Source organism: Papaver somniferum, chromosome 8, assembly GCF_003573695.1.
Source record: "Papaver somniferum cultivar HN1 chromosome 8, ASM357369v1, whole genome shotgun sequence".
NCBI classification, from domain to species: domain Eukaryota; kingdom Viridiplantae; phylum Streptophyta; class Magnoliopsida; order Ranunculales; family Papaveraceae; genus Papaver; species Papaver somniferum.
The window spans coordinates 55898627-55920029 of NC_039365.1; the positions used below are offsets into that span (position 1 = coordinate 55898627).

At 34.6% G+C, this 21403-nt stretch overlaps 1 long non-coding RNA gene across 3 annotated transcripts; it reads right to left on the reverse strand.

Moving 5' to 3' along the window:
• Positions 1-16586: 16586 nt before the first annotated feature.
• Positions 16587-18559, reverse strand: LOC113306638. Of its 3 annotated transcripts, none has more exons than XR_003338755.1 (4): positions 18243-18551; positions 18075-18139; positions 17775-17839; positions 16587-17110 (listed from the first exon to the last, which is right to left on the reverse strand). It is a non-coding gene; the product is annotated as an uncharacterized LOC113306638 (long non-coding RNA). The 3 variants fall into 3 exon arrangements; XR_003338754.1 differs by having other exon boundaries at positions 16588-17110; positions 18483-18559; XR_003338753.1 differs by having other exon boundaries at positions 18075-18551.
• Between the last annotated feature and the right edge of the window lie 2844 nt (positions 18560-21403).

Genomic DNA, 21403 nt, shown 5'->3' on the forward strand with positions numbered 1-21403 from the left:
ATTCAAAAAACCCATGAACATTTACCTTCTCTAATGCAAGAAAACATTCTCTCTCATATTTTTTTTATTGTTTTTTATCATTTCCAATGCCAATGATTGGCTCTTATCTTGTGCATGGATGCACAAGATAACAAAACCCAGTATGTATTTGCTCAATATAAAGCTTCTTAAAACAGAAAATAGTTCAGTAGACTTTGTTGGATAGAGTTGCAAAAAATATCTTAGCATCTAATATTTTAAAGTCAATATATTGTAAGGTTATACCTATGGGATAGGGGAAGAGGAAAGAATATTTCACATGATAATTTTGATCTTTGTGATTTTTTTAAAGAAAGATACACTTACTATTACATCTAATTCTGGAAAAAGAAGACATCTAATCAAAACTTAAATATCATAATTAAGTGAATCATATAATTTAAAATAGGGTACATAATATATATTTTCTATTTCAACTACCTCGTCTTTGTATATTTGAATTTCTTGCAGCTCAAGGAAAAGCAATTGCTTTCCTTGTTTGTAATTGCTCTACGTCTTAAATGATCAACATGTCTCATATTTATGTTCTCTTAAGAATCATTTTCTTTTCTTATTTTGTAAAAATGATAGACTTTAGTACTTCTCTATCAGCTAGCAGCACATTAGTTTTCTTATCATGTTAAGCAGCGTTGTTTTCCTTACCTTCACTAACTTTGTTGTCATCTACATCAGTCAAGTCATTATAAATTTAATCAACATTATCAGTAACAAATTTTAAATATCAAATTATTCCAATCGTTCTCCAACTTTTAATATTATTTAAAGAAAATCAGTTTATATTACTGCCCACCATCTTGAGACCCAGTATTGTAGAACATTCCAGCAGGTTTGCCAGCCAAAGACTGTGATCTCCATCAAACCCCTGCGAGCCCATAAAAACTTTTCACCGGGCTTCCATAATCCTAAATACAGAAAAGAAAACAAAGATAAGCAACTCATCATCATCATCAAGAGTATTAGAAATACAACATTAGTAATAACAACATAAAAGTATTTAATGCTTACAAAATAAAGAATAAAATCTATTGTAGTTTTCCAAAATGAAAAATAACCTACCCTCAAAAAAAATTGCCTTGTACATTTTCTAACCAATTATCTTTATCCAACTCCTTGACATCTCATGGTTAGATTTTTTATCAGTTTTGATATTAGACTATGTATTACCTTTTGTTATTCAATATTTACAGATGACTATCTATTAAGAACATCTGTTTTCTGGATTATATTTAGAACATCACTGTCTATCGGGGGATCCTTGAACTCCTAATAAAGAGTTAGAGCACAATTAGGAATATATATATATATATATATATACTATCTCCATCCCATATATAAAAGCGGAGCATTATACTTTGATTGTCCTATTAGATAATAGGCCGGATATCCAATTTTAAGATGACTTTTTCCACATATACCCTTATTTATTACGCATAGGTATTACAACAATTAAGTTAATGTTTATTGTCTTAAAATAAAATCATGGGTAAAACAGGAAAAACGATGGATACTTATGAAATATGTATTTTTTTTCTTAATCTAAGGGAATTGGAAAATTCCGCCTTTTATGTAGAGGACGGAGGGAGTATAGCTGAAGATAACATGTCTTGTTTAAAAAGGTTTAAGTTTTATACCAAAAGGTCCACACATCTTGAAATACACTCCGGACCATAGTACGTTAAAGTTCTATTATACAAATTACATGTAAGACAGGTGAATACAATAAATACATTTTCTGTTCATTATGATTCAAGAATGTTTTCACCAACGTCATGCAGATCTCTCTATATCTCAGCAAGTTGACGAATCAAAGGAACATTTATTACCTCGTGGAAAAAGTATATTCTTAAATATGGATCATTATCGGTGAATTGGTCTATCTTTGACCCTTATGTGGCCCTTTTTATACTTCATACACGACCGTCTCTTTATGTTGGTAAGTTTTCAATTGCAACGTGCATCCTGCGCCACAACTTGTCAATCCTGGTGATTAGTAGTATCATTTTTGAAAGTTTTTATCTTTAATATATAAAATAAATCTACTTATGTTATTCATGGAGAAAAATACGTGAGGCTATCCCCCTCTGTTTCTTGCAAGGTTGTTGTTCATTGTTCTTATTTTTCTCAAAGTTATTATGATTATGTCGTCTGCCGCCTTCTCTGGGAAGATGAGCGTATTTTCTAATGGTTAAAATAACCATGTCATATTTTAGGTAATTAAATCTTTATGATCCATTATATTACATTAATATTTATCCAAACATAATAATGCATCATCATATAACTTCCTTTTTATGTTTATTTTTGTCTGTTGTTGCGACCCTTTCTTGTGTTAATATTGATATTGAATGTTTTTTATTAGGTTAACAGTTCAATTTTTAAATTTGTTTCAAAAAACAATGGTACCATCATCTTGCGCACATAAAAATGTAGCTCTGGGTGCTCCTATTTGGTAAAAGTACGTTATTGTTATTGTTATTGTCGTTCCATTATTTAATTATGTACACTATTGAGCTTTTCTTCATGTCACTTACCTTTCCACCGACCACCAAATTGTATTCATTCATGAGTTTTGTTCTCTTAGATTTGAATTGATAAAGCAAAGGAATTTTGACATACTTCAGTTACTCTATCAATTAGATTGTTGTCAGAGTATGTTAATTAACTAACATAAGTTGAATTAACTTTGGTTGTCGATGTTCATATTTGTGTATCATATTCCTTTTTTCTGCATTTGTTAATAAAATTATTCTTGAGATAAATCTTCTTTGAGTAATGTATGTCCAAGATTACGACAATAGTGGCAAGTTGGCCTAAGATTTACTTCGATTTCCTTTAGTTTGATGAGGTAGTTTGTTACCTCCACAACATCTCTTTTTTCCTCTTTCCTTGTACTCTTTTGAGGGTGGTAAAAGCCGCTTTGTACCCTCTCTCTTTTTGTTCAATATATTCTTCTTTACCAATCAAAATTTTTTTTAAAAAAAAAAAATATTACTACAGTAGTGTGTCCAATAAAGCAATCCAATAAGAGTATTAATCAATATATGTTGAAAGAGATGCAAATATATATTAAAATTACTATTGTCCAAAATGTTAAACAGTCGAACGGTTAGTGGCAAGTTGGCCTAAGATTTACTTCGATTTCCTTTAGTTTGATGAGGTAGTTTGTTACCTCCACAACATCTCCTTTTTCCTCTTTCCTTGTACTCTTTTGAGGATGGTAAAATCTGCTTTGTACCCTCTCTCTTTTTGTTCAATATATTCTTCTTTACCGATCATAAATTTTTTTTTAAAAAAAAGACTACTGCAGTAGTGTGTCCAATAAAGCAATCCAATAAGAATATTAATCAATATATGTTGAAAGAGATGCAAATATATATTAAAATTACTATTGTCCAAAATGTTAGACAGTCGAACGGTTTGGTTCCAACATAACCATTTTTAGTGGAGTACGGATACACATAAATACATAGTTAAAACCATAGAATTGAAACATAAGAGTTATAAGATGAATAATTTTGCTTTCATGTTTTATATAACTGATTTATAAAATTATGTAAGTGTTTACAGAAAAACTTAAAAAAGGGAAGAAAATTTAAATATTATATGTCCTTCTGAAATTATAGGAGGTTATGTCAGTTGATCTCAAACGTCCACCGAATAATGTTGAAAAAGTTTTTTCACTCTCAAGAGAGTATAATACTCATCTAATACGCATCGGAAACTAAAACTTGAAACTATAAGATTGTTTCTGAGTTAACCGAGCTCTGTCTAAGTTATTTTGCATTTGAATCCTTTTGCTTCGTTTCAGGTTACGAACCTAAATCACCATATAAATATTTGGATGAGTACGCATGATAGGGTTCAAAAATCTAAGTTAACCTATTTGTTCCGTTCCGTTTTAGTAAAATATCATCTGGGGATAGACCTGAGTGGCCAATCTCTTAGCTATATAACTGTGACTTCATCAATCTGTTGACTAATGATGGCATCTTTCATCTTTGTAGATACAATTTTTACTTTGACATTTTTCTCAAAAGTAAGAGCAGTACTATCTAATTGGAGATTCCTTCACAAAAAATAAAATAAATCTAATTGGAATTTGGCGAACTCTAATTGGGATTCGAACTCTAATTGGGATTCGTATGACCTTTGTTTTTAGCTTACTAAAGGTTTGCATTTACGCTCCTTACCCACACTGCTGTAGGATTAGTGTTTGAGTTTCCGTTTTCGTTTTAGTTGTTTATCCCGAAATTGTTAAGAGCATGTTTCTTTTAGGTTTCATAAGCATGTTTCCCAGATGTAGCTTGATGATTATAATGTTAAAAATGCACTCGATGTATTATGCTCTTGTATCTGTTCTCAGAATAATAAAGGTTCTTCGTTACTATCATATATAATTTTCTCAATTTCTCCGGAGCTCCAGGCAACAATAAGATATTTATTTTCATAACAATATTTTTCTAATTTTGGTTCTCTTGTGGATAAACTGGTAAGCTTTTAATTATGCAATTATAAAAATGAAGTACACAAAGATCACTAAATAATATTATTTTTTATATACAGGAGAATACTAAATAACTTGGCATATTTAACTTTGCACGTTTTATGAGACACGTTATCACTATCAGATATTAGGGGTAAATCATATTGCATGTAAAATCCAACGTTCTAGAATTTGTTTTGGAAGGAAGTCAGGTTAAAGCGTAAGGAAAACATGAGTCGATTGCCATGGACTCAGTTCAAAGACTCCAAATATCATACGATTTCGTATCTACTAAATTGGTCCGTCAGTTGCTATTTAAGTTGATGAAATTGGATTAACAGAGTTATTAAATTGGTCCGTCAGTTGCTATTTAAGTTGATGAAATTGGATAAACAGAGTGCAGTTGTATATTTCCTCCGTTTTGGAAAAGAGTTACCATCATCTATTTTTAGGCTAAGATGAAAAAGTGATAGTACATCTTTTCCAGCAACATAGATAATAATTTCCAGTAACACATGTAATAATTACTACTAATTAGTTAATAAGTTGGGCATGAGAAAATATTAAATTTCATCCTCAACCTAATAAGCTCAGGAATAATCAAACTGACAATACACTATAAAAACATCTCATTCTAATAGTTTAGATAATTGGCACATTCATATTTCCGGAATTTTTGAAACTAAAGCATCTATAAAATCAGCAACTGATTTTGCAGGTTCAGCGCAATTGCAAAATCCACTTTGTTTTGTTAATTACTGCATTCTAGATCTCTGTATTATAGTCTCTACTGGAACATGAACCATTGTTGTATGAAAAGATATTATTGAACCCATCAGAGAGATGTTGGAGTTGCCGTCCATAATGACACATTCCGGCTGTTTACATTTTCAACAGTGCCATACAGTTCGTCGTTCCTATAGTCTTGTTCTAAACTGGTGAGAAGACCATGTTTTGGAATAAAGAAAGCTTATATACATACATACATACATATATATATATATATATATATATCAGCAAACAACGATGTAGATAGAATTTACTTATCAGTATATATACCATACACTCGTTGTACCTCGCAACCTACAGTTAGAGTTAGACTTTGGGTCTTGGATTGATATAACAAATGGAAAAATGGGAGTGCTGAATTTACCTCAATATCTTCGGAGGAAACATCGCCATTAAACATCAACACGGAGGACAGCGATACTTGTGCTAACCTCTTTCATATTTTTTAACCAAAGTTGGTTTAATATTTCTATTTCTAATAATAGATGCTTCGAAGAGCATTGAATTAATTAGACTTACAAATACTAACACGCTTCAGCTAATAGTTGTATTGTTTCATCTTCATTGACCAAGGATGAAAGTGAAGAATTGTAAGCTACATCATTTCCGTGTTATGCTGAAACTTGTAATAGTTTTGAGCCTCTTATATGTCCTTGCGTTTCTAATAACATCAAAACCAAATCCACCAACGACAATAAAGTGTTTATAAAATTCAGACCTTGTCTCTGAGTTACCCAGATGAAGTTATATTCTCATAATTCGTATACAGTATACACTTAGAGTACTACGGATACTGTATCTATTACATAATTAACTAAGATTTTTTTTATGGGGAAAGCTAAAGTCTTTAGGGGGAAAACTGACTTCTGGTCAAACGAAATTGATTAAATATTAATTGGGGAAGAAATAAAAAGTCTCACTAATTTTCACCTTGAAAGCCGCTCCATGCGTTCAATGTTCCCCTTTCTTCTCGCGTGTCTTTCTCGTGATGGAATCCATATTTCTCCTCCATGAGTTGATTGCTTTTATGATCCGATATTTCTCGAATATATAGAAAATAGGCCAATTCTATCAATTCCCATTTCAGTTACAATAAAACCATTTGACGAATACTGGAATAAATAAGTTTACATTCCAAGCGAGAACGTTGTTTTTCAAGTTTAATTCCTTATAAACTTCATCTATAAAGCAATATTTATTTTACTAATTGATCACAAGTTTAATTCTACATAACTATTATTATGATCATGTCATCGTGGAAATATGGCCACATATACATAGATGGTGCACAAAACTGATGATTGATGTAACGATCTTTCACTCTACGGTAACCATTCCGTTAATCACATATATTCATATGCAGTCCTTGCATCTTTATGATTTTTGTTACCCCTGGTTTCTACTGGAATCGCATTTAAGTGTTTAGCCCCTTTGAAGTAAATTAGTGATTTACATATTCCAACAGTAAAAGAAGGACTTTTAAGAACAACAGAAAATTGTATCCCGGTAAAATGATTTTTATTATACAGAAAGCTAAACGTTGATTGGGAAGATGAATTGTTTCAATCAGGGATAACTTAAAATCAATGGGAAAATAAAGCATCAAGTTTTATCATCAAGATCGTAGATAAGCTTCTTTTTTTCCGTCCTAATTATTCATAATCAATTTCGTTTGACCGGAAGTCAACTTTCTCCATAAACATTTTAGCTTTCCTTATAACAAATTTTAATTGTTACTTTTTAATATCAAACACTGAACACTTTTTGCTATAAAAAAACGGGAAACAGAAAATGTTATCCAAGAGTTGAATGAGAGTAACGTAATAGCAAAAGTTTGCTAGATGGGGAAAAATACTTAACTGGAGAACTATTAAATTTAAAATATAAGTGTGCTAACATCTTCAGAAAAGTAAAAATTAAACTTTGGATTGGAATTGGAATTGGAACGCTACTTAAATGAAGTACTACTGGTTTACTACACCCTGCTAGTTAGTATTTTTCATACAGGATTGCAGACCCTAGCGTTATTAGAAATTGAGGATTCAACGCGATCATATGACCTCACTTTTGTTTCCTAACCCCCTAAATCACTGATGTGAGACATGATGAAATTTCAAGGTAACTTAGCCTAAACTCTCAACCAAAACTAACAAAATTTATTAACAAATATTTGTATAATTAATAAGACCTCGAGAATTCGGGTTCTTGTTTGTCCAATGGACCTCACCCCATAGCCCTTGCAGTTGAGTGATGTGATTTGTAGATAGTGATAAAAGTGGTTTGATTCTCAGACTTGTGAAGGATATTAATTAGACTTAAATCCTAATATTAAAATAGAAAACCCACTAAAAATTATAGCAAACTCAATCAAAGATGATATCAATACTAAAAGAAACACTGAGACTAAGATTCCACTATTTTCCAAGTTCAAAGTGATTAAACCAATACTTATATTTATGCAATTTTCTTGTTTAATTTGATTCTAAAATATTGCAACAAGTAAATTTTCAAAAGTAATAATTGTAAATACCAAGTATGAAGCATCAAAAGTCTTAAAACTAAGCATACTCCATCAAAATAGATCACAATCACTCAAATAAAAATCATATTCAATAATAGTTCAAGGCAAATAATCATATAATTATTGTAAATAAAAAGATAAAATAGAATATACCACTTTTTGTTGGAAAAATAGCTTCATCTATCGCCTCAGCAATTTGGTTTAGCTCCTCATATTAATCATGATCTCAAAATATGTGTTTGTTGCTCAAAAGATGATTAAAAGAGTGAAAAGTAATAACACAGACTGTTTGCAACAGTGTATTGGTGTTGCAAAACAGCTGTTACAATGGAACTGTTACAGAAAAACTGTTGCTTTGTCGCTGATTTTAAGACCCTAGAATAAGACTGCCCTGAACAGCTTAATGTTCTTCAGCTGTTAAACAACGACACTTTTCTGCGACTGTCTTCGCGTTCTTCTTCTTCAACAGCAGCAGTAGCAGAAACAGAGTTTGGTAAAGCTCTGATTTCTTCTTCTCTGGCTCTCCTTAGGTTCCCAAACTCTCGACACCTCTTCTATATGACCCAAGACATCTATTTATATGAAAAATACCGATTAAATCTCTCCCAAATCTTCCAAAATCTCTTTCCTTCTCTTCACGGCCAAGTTGCGACAATTTCTTGTTTTAGGATTTCTACGCGTTTCTGAGCTTTCCTTTTTATTCTAAACTCATCCCTGGATAGATACAAATCTTTGGGAAGGTTTACAGTGTTTTAATCACTCTAAAATTCCCTAAAACAGGTCACACACGTGACTTTCCATATTTTCTTGTTGTGAGAAAAATTCGTCGATTGAGCCCAATCTAATCGATTTAAACACCCATATCAGATTCCTAGACCCATAAGGAGTCTATCCCATGAAAATCAGAGGTTTAATCGACCTCAAACTCCTCCAAATCACGATTGCCAAAACTGCTCTTTAACTGCATTTTGTTTCCCGCCAAAATCCTTTTTTTTAATGTTGAAGATGGTTGCCCCTTATCCAGAGTAGGGGTGTGATTAGCAACTGCCTGGAAATGGGATGCCCCTTATTAATTAGGTTACCCATTATCCAAAGTGAGAGTCCGAATAACAAATGTCCTCCGGGTGCTTTTCGACAACTTTTCGAGCCAATTTTTTTCCAAAAATGTTTATTAGCCAAAAATACCTACAAAAATAAAACACCATAATAAATACAAAAATGAGCCCTAACAATATATAGAATCGAGACAAATCGGACACAAAAATGTGTCTATCAAATACCCCCAAACCTATTATTTGCTAGTCCTCGAGCAAAAATAAAATAGAAATAAAATCCTAACTCACTGTCGCAGGCATCGTCGATTGCATTTAGCGTATGCAATAAGCCTTTAAACCCCTAGGTGTCCCTAGTGGCGGAGTGTTGTCTCCGGAGGGCTTACCAGAGGTATACCCACAAAACCTTTTTACTCCAGACCCTAGCTATCTACACAGAACCTTGGAAGGCACTAAAGAATCTCCTTGGTTGGCATACTTATTGACTACAGGAGGAAGTACCCTGATGCGAAATTCCAATTTTTTTACACGAGTTTGCACTCAAGCATACTAAAATTCATATGAAGTGTTAGAGCTCTACTCAGATAGTCGCACTATGAACATCAATATCCGGAGTCAAAACTAATCACATGGATAGATCAAGAAGATGGATATAGAAAAACATAGATGGTTTTGATGTTTACTAGGTGAACGGTGTTTCTCATATCTGTCTGAAGGCCTCCGGCAAAATGAACCTATCCTAATAGACTGAGATACTAGTCTGACTAATATCAACACACTAGCATATACAAGGGAACCAGTGATTGATAATCCTAACTCTAGGTCAACACAACTGGCATATACAAGAGTTCCAATGGTCGAATTTATTGAATTTATTCCAGTTGGTCAGATGGTCTGGTCACTTAGAGAAACATAGTTTAAAAACAAAACAAAATAAAAACAGAAGTGAAAAGGACTCAACGAGATATGGTGAAACTATCATGTTATTTCTAACACCTGAGCTCTGTGCTTTTATGAATAGACTCTTTAGATGTTGCCATCCAGTCCGATTGGTTCCTCAACTCCTACAACCAAAATGCTTTCATCCACTTAGATTGGTTAGTGCCATCCTTAATAGGGATAAATTTCTAGGCTCTGGAGTTTAATTATTGCAACGAAAAGGTAACAAAAAGTTCTACCCCACCCCCAAACTTAAATCTAATATTGTCCTCAATGTTTCTAATCAAAGAATAGTACCAAAAATATAAGTAACATGAGGAAATAGTAAAGAGAGAAGTCGGAAAGATAGTACCTGGGTGAAGTGTAACCAAAAACCTACAAAAATATTATACAACATACAAAATCGCCTCGATGGTCAATCAAGGTAAACAGGGTTCTCCAGAGGGACCTCCTCAACATCACCTGTAGGAAAAGGCTCTAAAAAGGGCTTCAATCGCGGACCGTTAACCTTCTAAGAACTACTACCATCTGGTGTCTCAATCTCAACAGCGCCATGAGGAAAAACAGTACGGACCACAAAAGGACCGGTCCACCGAGAGCGCAACTTCCCGGGGAATAGATGCAAACGAGTGTCATACAGAAGAACTTTTTGACCTGGAGAAAATGACTTTCGTAAAATATTCCTATCATGCACAAGTTTCATTTTGTTCTTATACTCCTTAGCACTATCGTATGCATCTCTAAGAATCTCGTCCAACTCATTGAACTGGAGCTTTCTTTGAGCTCCTTCCTTGTCAAGTGAAAAGTTTAAGTTCTTAATAGCCCAATAGGCTCGATGCTCTATCTCAACAGGCAGGTGACATGCCTTGCCAAACACTAAACGATAAGGTGACATTCCAATGGGTGTCTTAAACGCAGTACGGTAATCCCATAAGGCATCAGTAAGCCTCGACGACCAGTCTTTCTTATTTGGATTAGCTGTTTTCTCTAGAATACGTTTAATTTCCCTATTGGAAACCTCTACCTGACCACTAGTCTGAGGGTGATATGGGGCTGCTACTTTGTGGGTAATACCGTATTGTTTCGTTAAAAGAGAAAACGGTCTATTACAAAAGTGTGAACCTCCATCACTAATTATAGCTCGCGGCGTACCAAAACATGTAAGTATATTCTCTTTCAAAAACTGGACTACGACCCTGTGGTCATTCGTTCTACACGGAACCGCCTCAACCCACTTAGACACATAATCTACAGCGACAAGTATGTAAAGATAACCAAACGAAATAGGAAATGGACCCATAAAATCAATGCCCCACACATCAAAGACCTCAATCACTAAAATAGGGTTCAAAGGCATCATATTTCTACGGGAAATGGTTCCTAACTTCTGGAAACGCTCACAAGAAACACAATGACTATGGGAATCTTTAAACAACGAAGGCCAGTAAAATCCACGCTTCAAAATCTTAGCAGCAGTCTTCTTAGCACTAAAATGACCCCCACATGCATGTTCATGACAAAAGGAGATAATACTAGACTGGTCACTCTCAGATACACATCTCCTATTAATCTGGTCCGGACAATACTTAAACAGATAAGGATCGTCCCAAAAGAAATGCTTAACCTCGGCTAAAAACCTAGAACGATCTTGCTTACCCCAATGTTGAGGGGTTCGAACAGTAACAAGATAATTCACTATATTTGCATACCAAGATGATTGGGAAACAGAGAACAATTGTTCATCAGGAAAGTTATCCCTTATAGGAAGGGAATCACTAGGGGAACTAACAACTAGCCTAGACAAGTGATCTGCTACTACATTTTCTGCATCCTTTTTGTCTCTAATGTCCGGGGAAAATTCCTGTAACAATAGGATCCATCTAATCAATCTAGGTTTGGTATCCTTCTTAGATAAAAGGTATTTCAAAGCAGCATGATCTGTATAGATTATGATCTTAGAACCTAATAGGTAAGACCTAAACTTATCCAAGGCAAACACGATGGCTAAAAGTTCCTTCTCGGTAGTTGTGTAGTTCATTTGGGCATTATTCAGAGTTTTGCTAGCATAATAAATCACATGAAGTAATTTGTTTTCTCGTTGTCCTAAAACGACGCCTATAGCATAATCTGAAGAATCACACATAATCTCAAAGGGTAGGTTCCAGTTAGGTGCCTGGACTATCGGGGAAGTAGTGAGTAAAGTTTTAAGCTTCTCAAAAGCCTCTAAACAAGCATCATGAAAAACAAACTTAACATCTTTTGCAAGCAAATTGCAAAGAGGTCTAGAAATCAAGCTAAAATACTTAACGAATCGACGGTAAAAACCTGCATGCCCTAGGAATGACCTAATATCTTTTACGGTTTTTGGGACCTGTAAAGTCTTAATAAGGTCAACTTTGGCTTTGTCTACCTCTATACCCTTTGAAGAGACGATGTGCTCTAATACAATTCTTGATTTAACCATGAAATGGCATTTTTCACAATTAAGCACTAAATTTTTTTCCTTACACCTAGTCAACACTAATGTCAAATGATGCAAGCACTCATCGAAAGATGAACCAAACACTGAAAAATCATCCATAAAGACCTCTAAGAACCGTTCTACCATATCAGAAAATATGCTCATCATACAACGCTGAAAAGTTGCAGGGGCATTACATAGCCCGAAAGGCATGCGTCTATACGCAAAGGTACCAAAGGGACAGGTAAAAGTGGTTTTCTCTTGGTCTTCTGGGGCAATAACGATCTGATTATAACCGGAGTAGCCATCTAAGAAGCAATAGTGACTATGTCCAGCTAATCGCTCTAGCATTTGGTCGATAAAAGGAAGGGGAAAGTGATACTTCCTTGTGACCTTGTTCAATTTCCTATAGTCAATACACACACGCCATCTCGTGGTCACTCGGGTTGGGATTAATTCATTATTATCATTCTGGACTACAGTGATACCTGATTTCTTGGGGACAACCTGAACAGGACTGACCCACTTACTGTCTGAAATTGGGTAAATAATACCCGCATCTAACAACTTAAGCACCTCTTTTCGAACTACCTCTTTCATGTTAGGGTTCAGTCGACGTTGCATCTCCCTAGAAGGTTTGGAGTCTTCCTCTAAATGAATCTGATGCATACACACAGTATGACTTATACCCTTAATGTCTGCTATAGTCCACCTTAAAGCTTCATTATTGTCTTGAAGTACATTTACTAGCCTACTTTCCTGATCACTATCCAAATTGGAAGCTACAGTCACAGGTAAAGTCTCAGATGGGCCTAAAACACATACTTTATAGTATCAGGTAGTGGTTTAAGGTCCAACTTTGGGGGCTCTTCCAAGGAAGGAATTAGGGTAGCCTCAGAAACTGGTAACGGTTCGAACCTAACTTTCCATCTATCAGTGTCTAACACAGGGGTAGAATCTAATAGAGCATTCACCTGTTCAATAGTGCTATCGTCGTCAAAATATAAACCAAAATGGGATAAACAACTCTCTAATGGGTCTTCAGACAAGATGTTTGGTAATGACTCCTGAACTAAGGCTTCTATCATGTTCACCTCCTCAACACATGTTTCATCTAGCTCATGATGTTGCTTACTGACATTAAAAATGTTCATCTCCATAGTTATATTGCCAAAAGATAAACTCATCACACCATTTCGACAGTTAATGGTCGCATTAGACGTAGCTAAAAATGGGCGACCTAAAATCACAGGTATCTGGTTCTCTGGGTCAGGGACAGGTTGGGTATCTAGGACCACGAAATCCACTGGATAAATAAACTTGTCAACCTCAATAAGAACATCCTCGATAACACCTCGAGGGATTTTAACAGACCTATCAGCTAACTGCAGTGTCATCTGAGTAGGTTTCATTTCACCAAGTCCTAGTTGTAAGTATACATGGAATGGCAGTAAGTTCACACTGGCTCCTAAGTCAAGTAAAGCTTTTTCTATCCGGAAGTTACCTATTGTGCAAGCAATGGTAGGAGAACCTGGGTATTTGTACTTTGGAGTTATGGTGTTCTGAATGATTGAACTTACGTGACTAGCTAAAAAGGTTTTCTTATGGACGCTAAGTTTTCTCTTTCGCGTACACATATCCTTAAGGAACTTGGCATAAGCAGGAATTTGCCTAATTGCATCTAATAAGGGAAGGTTTATGGTAACTTGCTTAAAAACCTCCAATATGTCATTAAAGTTCGATTCCTTCTTTGTTGGTACTAATAGCTGAGGAAATGAGGCTCTAGGCCTAAAATCAGACCTTTCAGGAACCGAATTCACATCATTAGAAACTTTATCAGTCTCTTCAGCTACTGATCCTGAGAGGTGAGATCCTGAGGGGTGAACTACAGTATGTTCACTATCGGGCATGGTTACCTTATTGTCTACAACTCTACCACTTCTAAGGGTTCTAACAACATTCAATTGATTCGATGGTTTTGCACCTAATTCATGAACTCCTCTAGGGTTGGGTTGTGTTTTACTAGGAAACTTACCTTTTTCTCTCAAAGAATCACTTATTAGACCAACCTGGGTTTTTAACTCGTAAATAGCCTGACTATTTTCTTATCCTATCCTGTTACTAGCTTGTAGACTCTGTTCTATGGATAACTGGAATTTTGCAGTTTGCTGAGCTAACAAGGCGAGAGATTCCTCTAAACTTAGGATTTTCTTATCTGACTGATTCTGAAACTGAGCTAGTCCTGAAGGATTCTTAGTATAGCCAAAACCTGGGGAGCTAGTCCTGAAGGATTCTTATCAAATCTAGTGTTATTATAAAGAGCATTGGCTTGCTCTTCAATATTATGGCCTTCCCAAAAAGGCTCCACTCTACCACTAGTCTGGCCCATTTCTAAAGCTTCTAACCTTTTTGCTATAACAACAATTTTGGCATCTGATTCATAGCCTCATTCTACCATATTAACGTTTCCTCTACTTAAAAGAATTGTTTTCTGGGGTGCCCTACTATTTTCCCACTGCTGGGTTTTTTCGGCGATTTCATTAAAAAATTCCATCGCCGCATCAACAGTTTGGTTTTCAAATCCACCAGTGCATAGAGACTCAACCATGGTCGTTGTGGAATAATCTAAACCCTCATAAAGGATCTGAACTAGCCTAACCTTTTCTAAACCATGATGAGGACACTGGGATAATAAATCATTGAACCTTTCCAAATACCTATATAGAGATTCTCCCTCTTGTTGTGAAAATGTGCATATTTGCGTCCTAATAGACGATGTTTTGTGCCTAGGGAAAAACTTATTAAAAAAGGCAGATGTAAGTTGTTCATATGTCTCAATTGACTCGGAGTCCAAACTATACAGCCACGACTTGGGCTTATCTTTCAGGGAAAATGGGAATAACCTAAGTTTCAAAGCATCATCATCTAAGCCTCTAATTCTTAGAGTACTACAAATTTCCTCAAAATCCCTAACATGGTAATAAGGGTTTTCATTTTCTTTCTCTAAAAAGATTGGGAGCATCTGTAAGGTCCCAGGTTTCAGTTCATAGGGTGCCTCCGTTTCAGCTAACTTAATACACGAAGGACGGGTAGTCCTAGTTGGATTCAACAAAGCTTTCAAAGTTGCCATTTCTGGCGCTATCGGAGCAACAAGGATTCTCTACTCAGTCAAAGAACGTTCAAAAACAGACTCTTCAAAAGCCGGACTTTCTAGATTAAGGTAATCGAGACGCTTCGAACTACTAGGTTTCTCTTTAACAAATCTACCTAGTGCGTCTCTTTTACGTTCAGGCATACAATAGAATTTTCTAAATTGGAAGGGTAAGCAACCACAGATCAAGGCCGACTCAACCAAACCTATTGATTTCTAGCAAACAAAAAGCATGATGGTTCCACTTAGATTGTTTCTAGACCAGCTTCTAATCCTTCGAACGGGAATTCGTTATAATTTAAGCAAACCCCTCTGGAATCAATCCGAGTTAACGTAAGTTGAATAAAGGCGAGGGAAGCTCGGTGGAGCTTTGATACCCAAGGCCTCACCGGTATTACAAGGCGGCGCAGTCACGCATTCAACTTACAGAAACCGTCAAGAACTTCGAAGTATGCTTAAAAGAGTAACCAATATTTTTCGAATGACTTTCCTGTTAAGCTCGTTACCTTATCGGTCTCGTTCTAGTAAAAATTTTAGGCTTAGGTTCGCGTAGGTTACGTGTTCCTAAGGCGGGCAAGGAGAGAACGGTGATGAAATCCGAACCCTTATCTTGTATGGCCAGGCCTTGCCCTTTACTAGAAAAATAAATGTCTGTATTCAGTCCTCAACATATATGCATACGAAGGAGTCCAGTAACTCGCTGACAGGGGATTCGCGAGTGTTTAGAATCTTACCTCCCGTTCCAGACGGGGGATGAATCAGTTGTAGTCGACTCGGGCCACTGACTCCGATGTCTAATGTACGAACCCAAGGTGCAGAGACAATATCGTAATTGTCCTCCTTCTCTGCAAACAATTTATATTTAAAGTACCCTTCCGTAGGGTAATAAAAAAATAATGTCCCAAAGTCCAAAAGTCCAAAAAAATAAAGAACAATTACAAAAATAATAAACCCTAATACAGTTTTTTTTCTTTTTTTTATAAAATAAACAAACCCTAAACTAAAATTGTCTAAAATAAAATCGTCTTCTTTTCTGTTCTTTTTGCTTTAATCTTTAGCTCCAAGTCTTTATGAAATCACCAAACTCCTTGGCTCAATTTTCTTTATGATCCAGAACCTGTAGACACAAGATAAATACCCAAAAACATAAAAAATGACAAAAATTAAAAAAAATTAAAAAAAAAATCTAAAACCCTAAAAACAAGTCCGCGTTGGCGGCGCCAAAAATTGATGTGATTTGTAGATAGTGGTAAAAGTGGTTCGATTCTCAGTGGTACTTAAAAGTATCTATCTAAGCATGGAAAGATGAAATTAATCAATCAAAAAAGTCAGGATACAGTTGAGTATTTCTTGGGGGGTGCACAGCAAGCAAAAAACATGGAATGCGTAAACAGGAGGAATGCGTGTTTGGCCGTTATTGCATCCCTGCTCTCCTGCAACAATTCTCCTTGCAGCAGCGTTCTTTTCAAGTCCCAAAAAAGTATTTTTATGTCAGTTCATGACATACAGTCAAGAACAAGAACACTTAAGTATCAACTTGTGTATGTGTTAACCACGAAACGCGGCAAAGGTAAGTATTTATGCTCCCCATGATATTGTCAGTAGCAGTTCCGTTTAACAGGACTTCACGAAATCTCAAGGCCATTTTCCATTCGTCAGAAGTTTGTTGGAAAATCTAACATAAAGACACGAACCAAATAAGATGTTGGATCAATCTAGTTGCTGAATCAGTGATGTTGTTTTCATGAAGTGAGAATTGTTTTCATCATCAAAGTAGAAGATGGAAACGGTCTTATGAAAAAACACCACTAATTAGTAAAAGGACATTCTTATAAGATGACTGTAAAAAGGAAAACGAAGAAGACCAATTAAGCTCTTAAACAGGCCAAACCACATTCAAATCCGAGACTCACCCTTTAATATCCTTCTAATTGGTTAATTTTCTATTCAAAATAGTATCCCAAAGTGCCTTACCGAAAATTAGACCCAATTGAACTGAATGCATGCTATAGGATATGAAGGTGACAACCACAAAGTGTAGTACACAACCAAAACCCCATGAAGAAAAGAGTCTGTAATAGACTATCAAACTGTGAATCCCACTTTTACTCAGCGATTCTCAAAACCCAGTAAACAATAACCATAATAAACACATGTTAAACAACAAATCTATTTCTGATACCACAAATCACAAACCCCAAATCCAGTTAATTACACAAAAAGAATAACAAAAGGAATACAAAACCCTAGATTCTACTTCTCCTCCTCTGCTCAAAACATCATCAAATTAATTCCACTGCAATTATGTTTAAAAACAAAAATTATTGTGAAAATCTTACCTTTCTCTTTGAAGAACTTTGAGTGGAACTGTCTTTGATGGCCCTTCCGAACCTTCAAGTCTTTCCTAAAATCAAACATATCATCAAATAACTTGGCTTGAAGAGCGAAGCAGAGTATAATAACTTGGCTTGAAGAGTGAAACAGAGTATAGAGAGAAAGAAAAGAAGAAATCCTGACCTCAGTTTCACAATTATAATCACCGAGATCAAGATCAAAATTATCAACAGGAAAAACACTTAAACTCTAGTCTATATGACCCGAGGGATTTGAGAGATTTGTTTGGATGTTCAGGCAATCACCTTCATGTTTGACAACGTGCCTACAACCCCAAATCAATGACATTGTCCCCAGGTTGTTAACCAATCTACAAAAGCAGAATTCAATTACCCATAATTTGCAAAAACTCATCAACAAAATTGCATAAGCAAACAAATTCAACCCGTAATTCAGTAATTTGAAACAAAAACCTCGAGATATCAAATTGACAAAGTAGTATTTGTTAGCAAGATAACCCAACAACCCTTAAACTACTTCAATTATTTATATTAAACACCATACTGAATAACTCCATAATTTACTCCCAAATATATCAAACCCTAGGTTTAAATTTCTAAAATCATTGCAAGAATCAGTTACTATTTTTTTTTTGTTGGTCTAGAACTGAAATCAACAAAAAGAAGATGAAGATGTTGCGAGGACTTGCTCACGGATAGGAAGATGATGCCGTGGTTCACTAAATTACTGTTGCTGCTCGAGAAGGAGAAGGAGAAGATTTTCTTTGGTGGATCGCAAAAACAAAAACAAAAAGAAAAACAGAACCTTTTAGGCCTCTAGACAATGACGGATGCGGGGGTGGCTTACCTAGGCTGTAGCCCACCCCAAATCCAACAAAACCTTACTTACGCCATGGGAATTATTTACAGAAAATGAAAAGGCCCAGTTAGAAATTTGGACAGCCCACTACTATCCGGAGAAAGCGAAGTAAAATTGTTGTATCTCGAATAAAATCGAGCGGCATACAATACATGTATAGGTTTGTTACGTTTTTAACCAAGATCCAACGGTATTATAGATTACAGTTAGTCACATGAGAGGAGAGTAAAGCACACATCTCAAACTATATACTTGTTCCCATATTGATTCAACCACGTATTTGTACTTATGATATAATACGAATCTATATTATAAGGGATAATGGTGTTTTTGCTAATGGACGGAGATCTACAGTTTGGACATATAAAGGATGGCCCAGAATGAGATACATATTTAAGTTATTCAACTACATTTCTGGCATATAAAGAATGGTCCAGATTAAGTTAAATATTTAAGATTTTCAATCCACATTTTAGGCATATAAAGAATGGTCCGGATTAATTCACATATCATACCTTTGCACAACTCTATTCTCAATGTATGATTCTTTGTTGTTTTGCTTGATTGAGATAATTTTTGTTAGCTTTTCTCTTAATTTTTTGTTTAACATCAATGGATTAAGGGAGCCTCGCGCCTAATATTTATGTCATTTATGCAATTTAATTTCTCTTTGCTACTCTTCGTTAATATTGTATTTTGTTATCTCGAATTTTTATTTCATTTGTAGTCAAAAGATACTGATCAGATACGATTGTTATATATTCATTTTTATTTTTATGTTAGGTTCTTTTTAATACCATACCATTTAATTTCTATTTTTTTACACTAAATTTTTTATTTTCCCTAGAGAGGAAATTTTCCAATTAGACTTTGACTTCTTCCGGCCAAAATCATAGGATTTACATGGGGTGAAAATAAATGACGAAGAAAACGATGGTTCCATTGTTATGCACTTAACTTGGGCCGGTAAATAGCATTTTTTAACTGTATTGCTACAGTTAAAAAATGGATGGTTATCTCAATTACCATAAATGAAAATGGGTGAAGATCCCAGTGTTCCCTCTTGGGACATTAGGTTTTCAAGTTTGTTGGTATTATTTGCAACAACTATGAATGGATGGTTATCTCAATTACCATAAATGAAAATGGGTGAAGATCCCAGTGTACACACTTATATTGGATATCTTAATCACCAAAAAAATACTTTTTGTTGTATATATCTCAGTGTACATCCATGTGGACATCCTAACAAGAAACCGGTCCGGTTGATGTTAATAGTATCGATCAAAGCTTCGAATTCAGTTTGAGAAAGATTATAGTTCCCCCAGGGTTCCCACGCTCATCTCTTGGTAGTCTGACAAGAAAAGAAATATCTAACCAACATAAAAACAACTCATAACCCCATGTCGTTACGGCACGGGTCATATCCTAGTCTATATTATAAGGGACAATAGTGTTTTTCCCCATGGACGGAGATCTATAGTTTGGATACACATTTTAGGCATATAAAGAAGGGTCCAAATTAATTCACATATTAATTTTACTTAGAAAATAAATTTAGATTTTTAATGTCATTTATTTGGGAGTTATTCCTCCCATTTAATGTCAAACCGTTTCTTTTATTCTAAATTAACAACTCCGTTCATCCTTTGCACAACTCTATTCTCAAGGCATGATTCTCTTTTGTTTTGGTTGATTGAGATAATTTTTGTTAGCTTTTCTCTTTAATTTTTGTTAGCTTTTCATCCTTTGCACAATTCTATTTCCAAGGTATGATTCTCTTTTATTTTGCTTGATTAAGATAATTTTTGTTAGCTTGATTGAGATAATTATTGTTAGATTTTCTCTTTAATTTTTTGTTTAACATTAATGGATTCATGGTGCCTCGCCCCTAATATTTGTGTCATTTATGTAGTTTAATTTCTCTAGATAATTTTTGTTAGCTTTTCTCTTTAGTTTTTATTAATTTTTGTTAGCTTTTCATCCTTTATACAACTCTATTCTCAAGGTGTGATTCTCTGTTGTTTTGCTTGATTGAGATAATTTTTGTTAGCTTTTCTCTTTAATATTTTGTTTAACATCAATGGATTAAGAGTGCCTCGCGCCTAATATTTGTGTCATTTATGCAGTTTAATTTCTTTGTTACTTTTCATTGAGATATTTTGTTATCTCGATTTTTAATTTCTCTTTTTTTTTTTTCCATTTGTAGTCAAAAGATACTGATCAGATATGATTGCTATCTATTCATGTTTATTCTTATTTTATGTTCTTTTTAATACCATGTTATTTAATTAATATTTTTTTACACTTTTTTACACTAAATTTTTTATTTTTCTTTGGACAGGAAATTGTTTAATTAGACTTTGACTTCTTTGGGACAAAATCAGAGGATTTACATGGAGTGAAAATAAATGACGAAGAAAACGATGGTTCCATTGTTATGCACTTAACTTGGGTCGGTAAATAGCATTTTTTAACTCTATTACTACTGTTGTTAGAGAGTTCATACTCTTTGTTGGATTAGAGTCGTGTACATGTTTGTATCAAATGGATTAAAGTTTCTTGATTATGCGTGTATGTTATTCTTCAAATTTTTTGTATCATGTGAAACTTGAAATTACATTTCTTCATATTTATAACCTTTTGATGGTTTACAAAGTGAATATTTTCTTATCTTAAATTCTTCATGCATAGTCAAATAATGGTTATATGCAGTTGACATCTAAAAATACGTAAAAGATCATCTTAAATTATT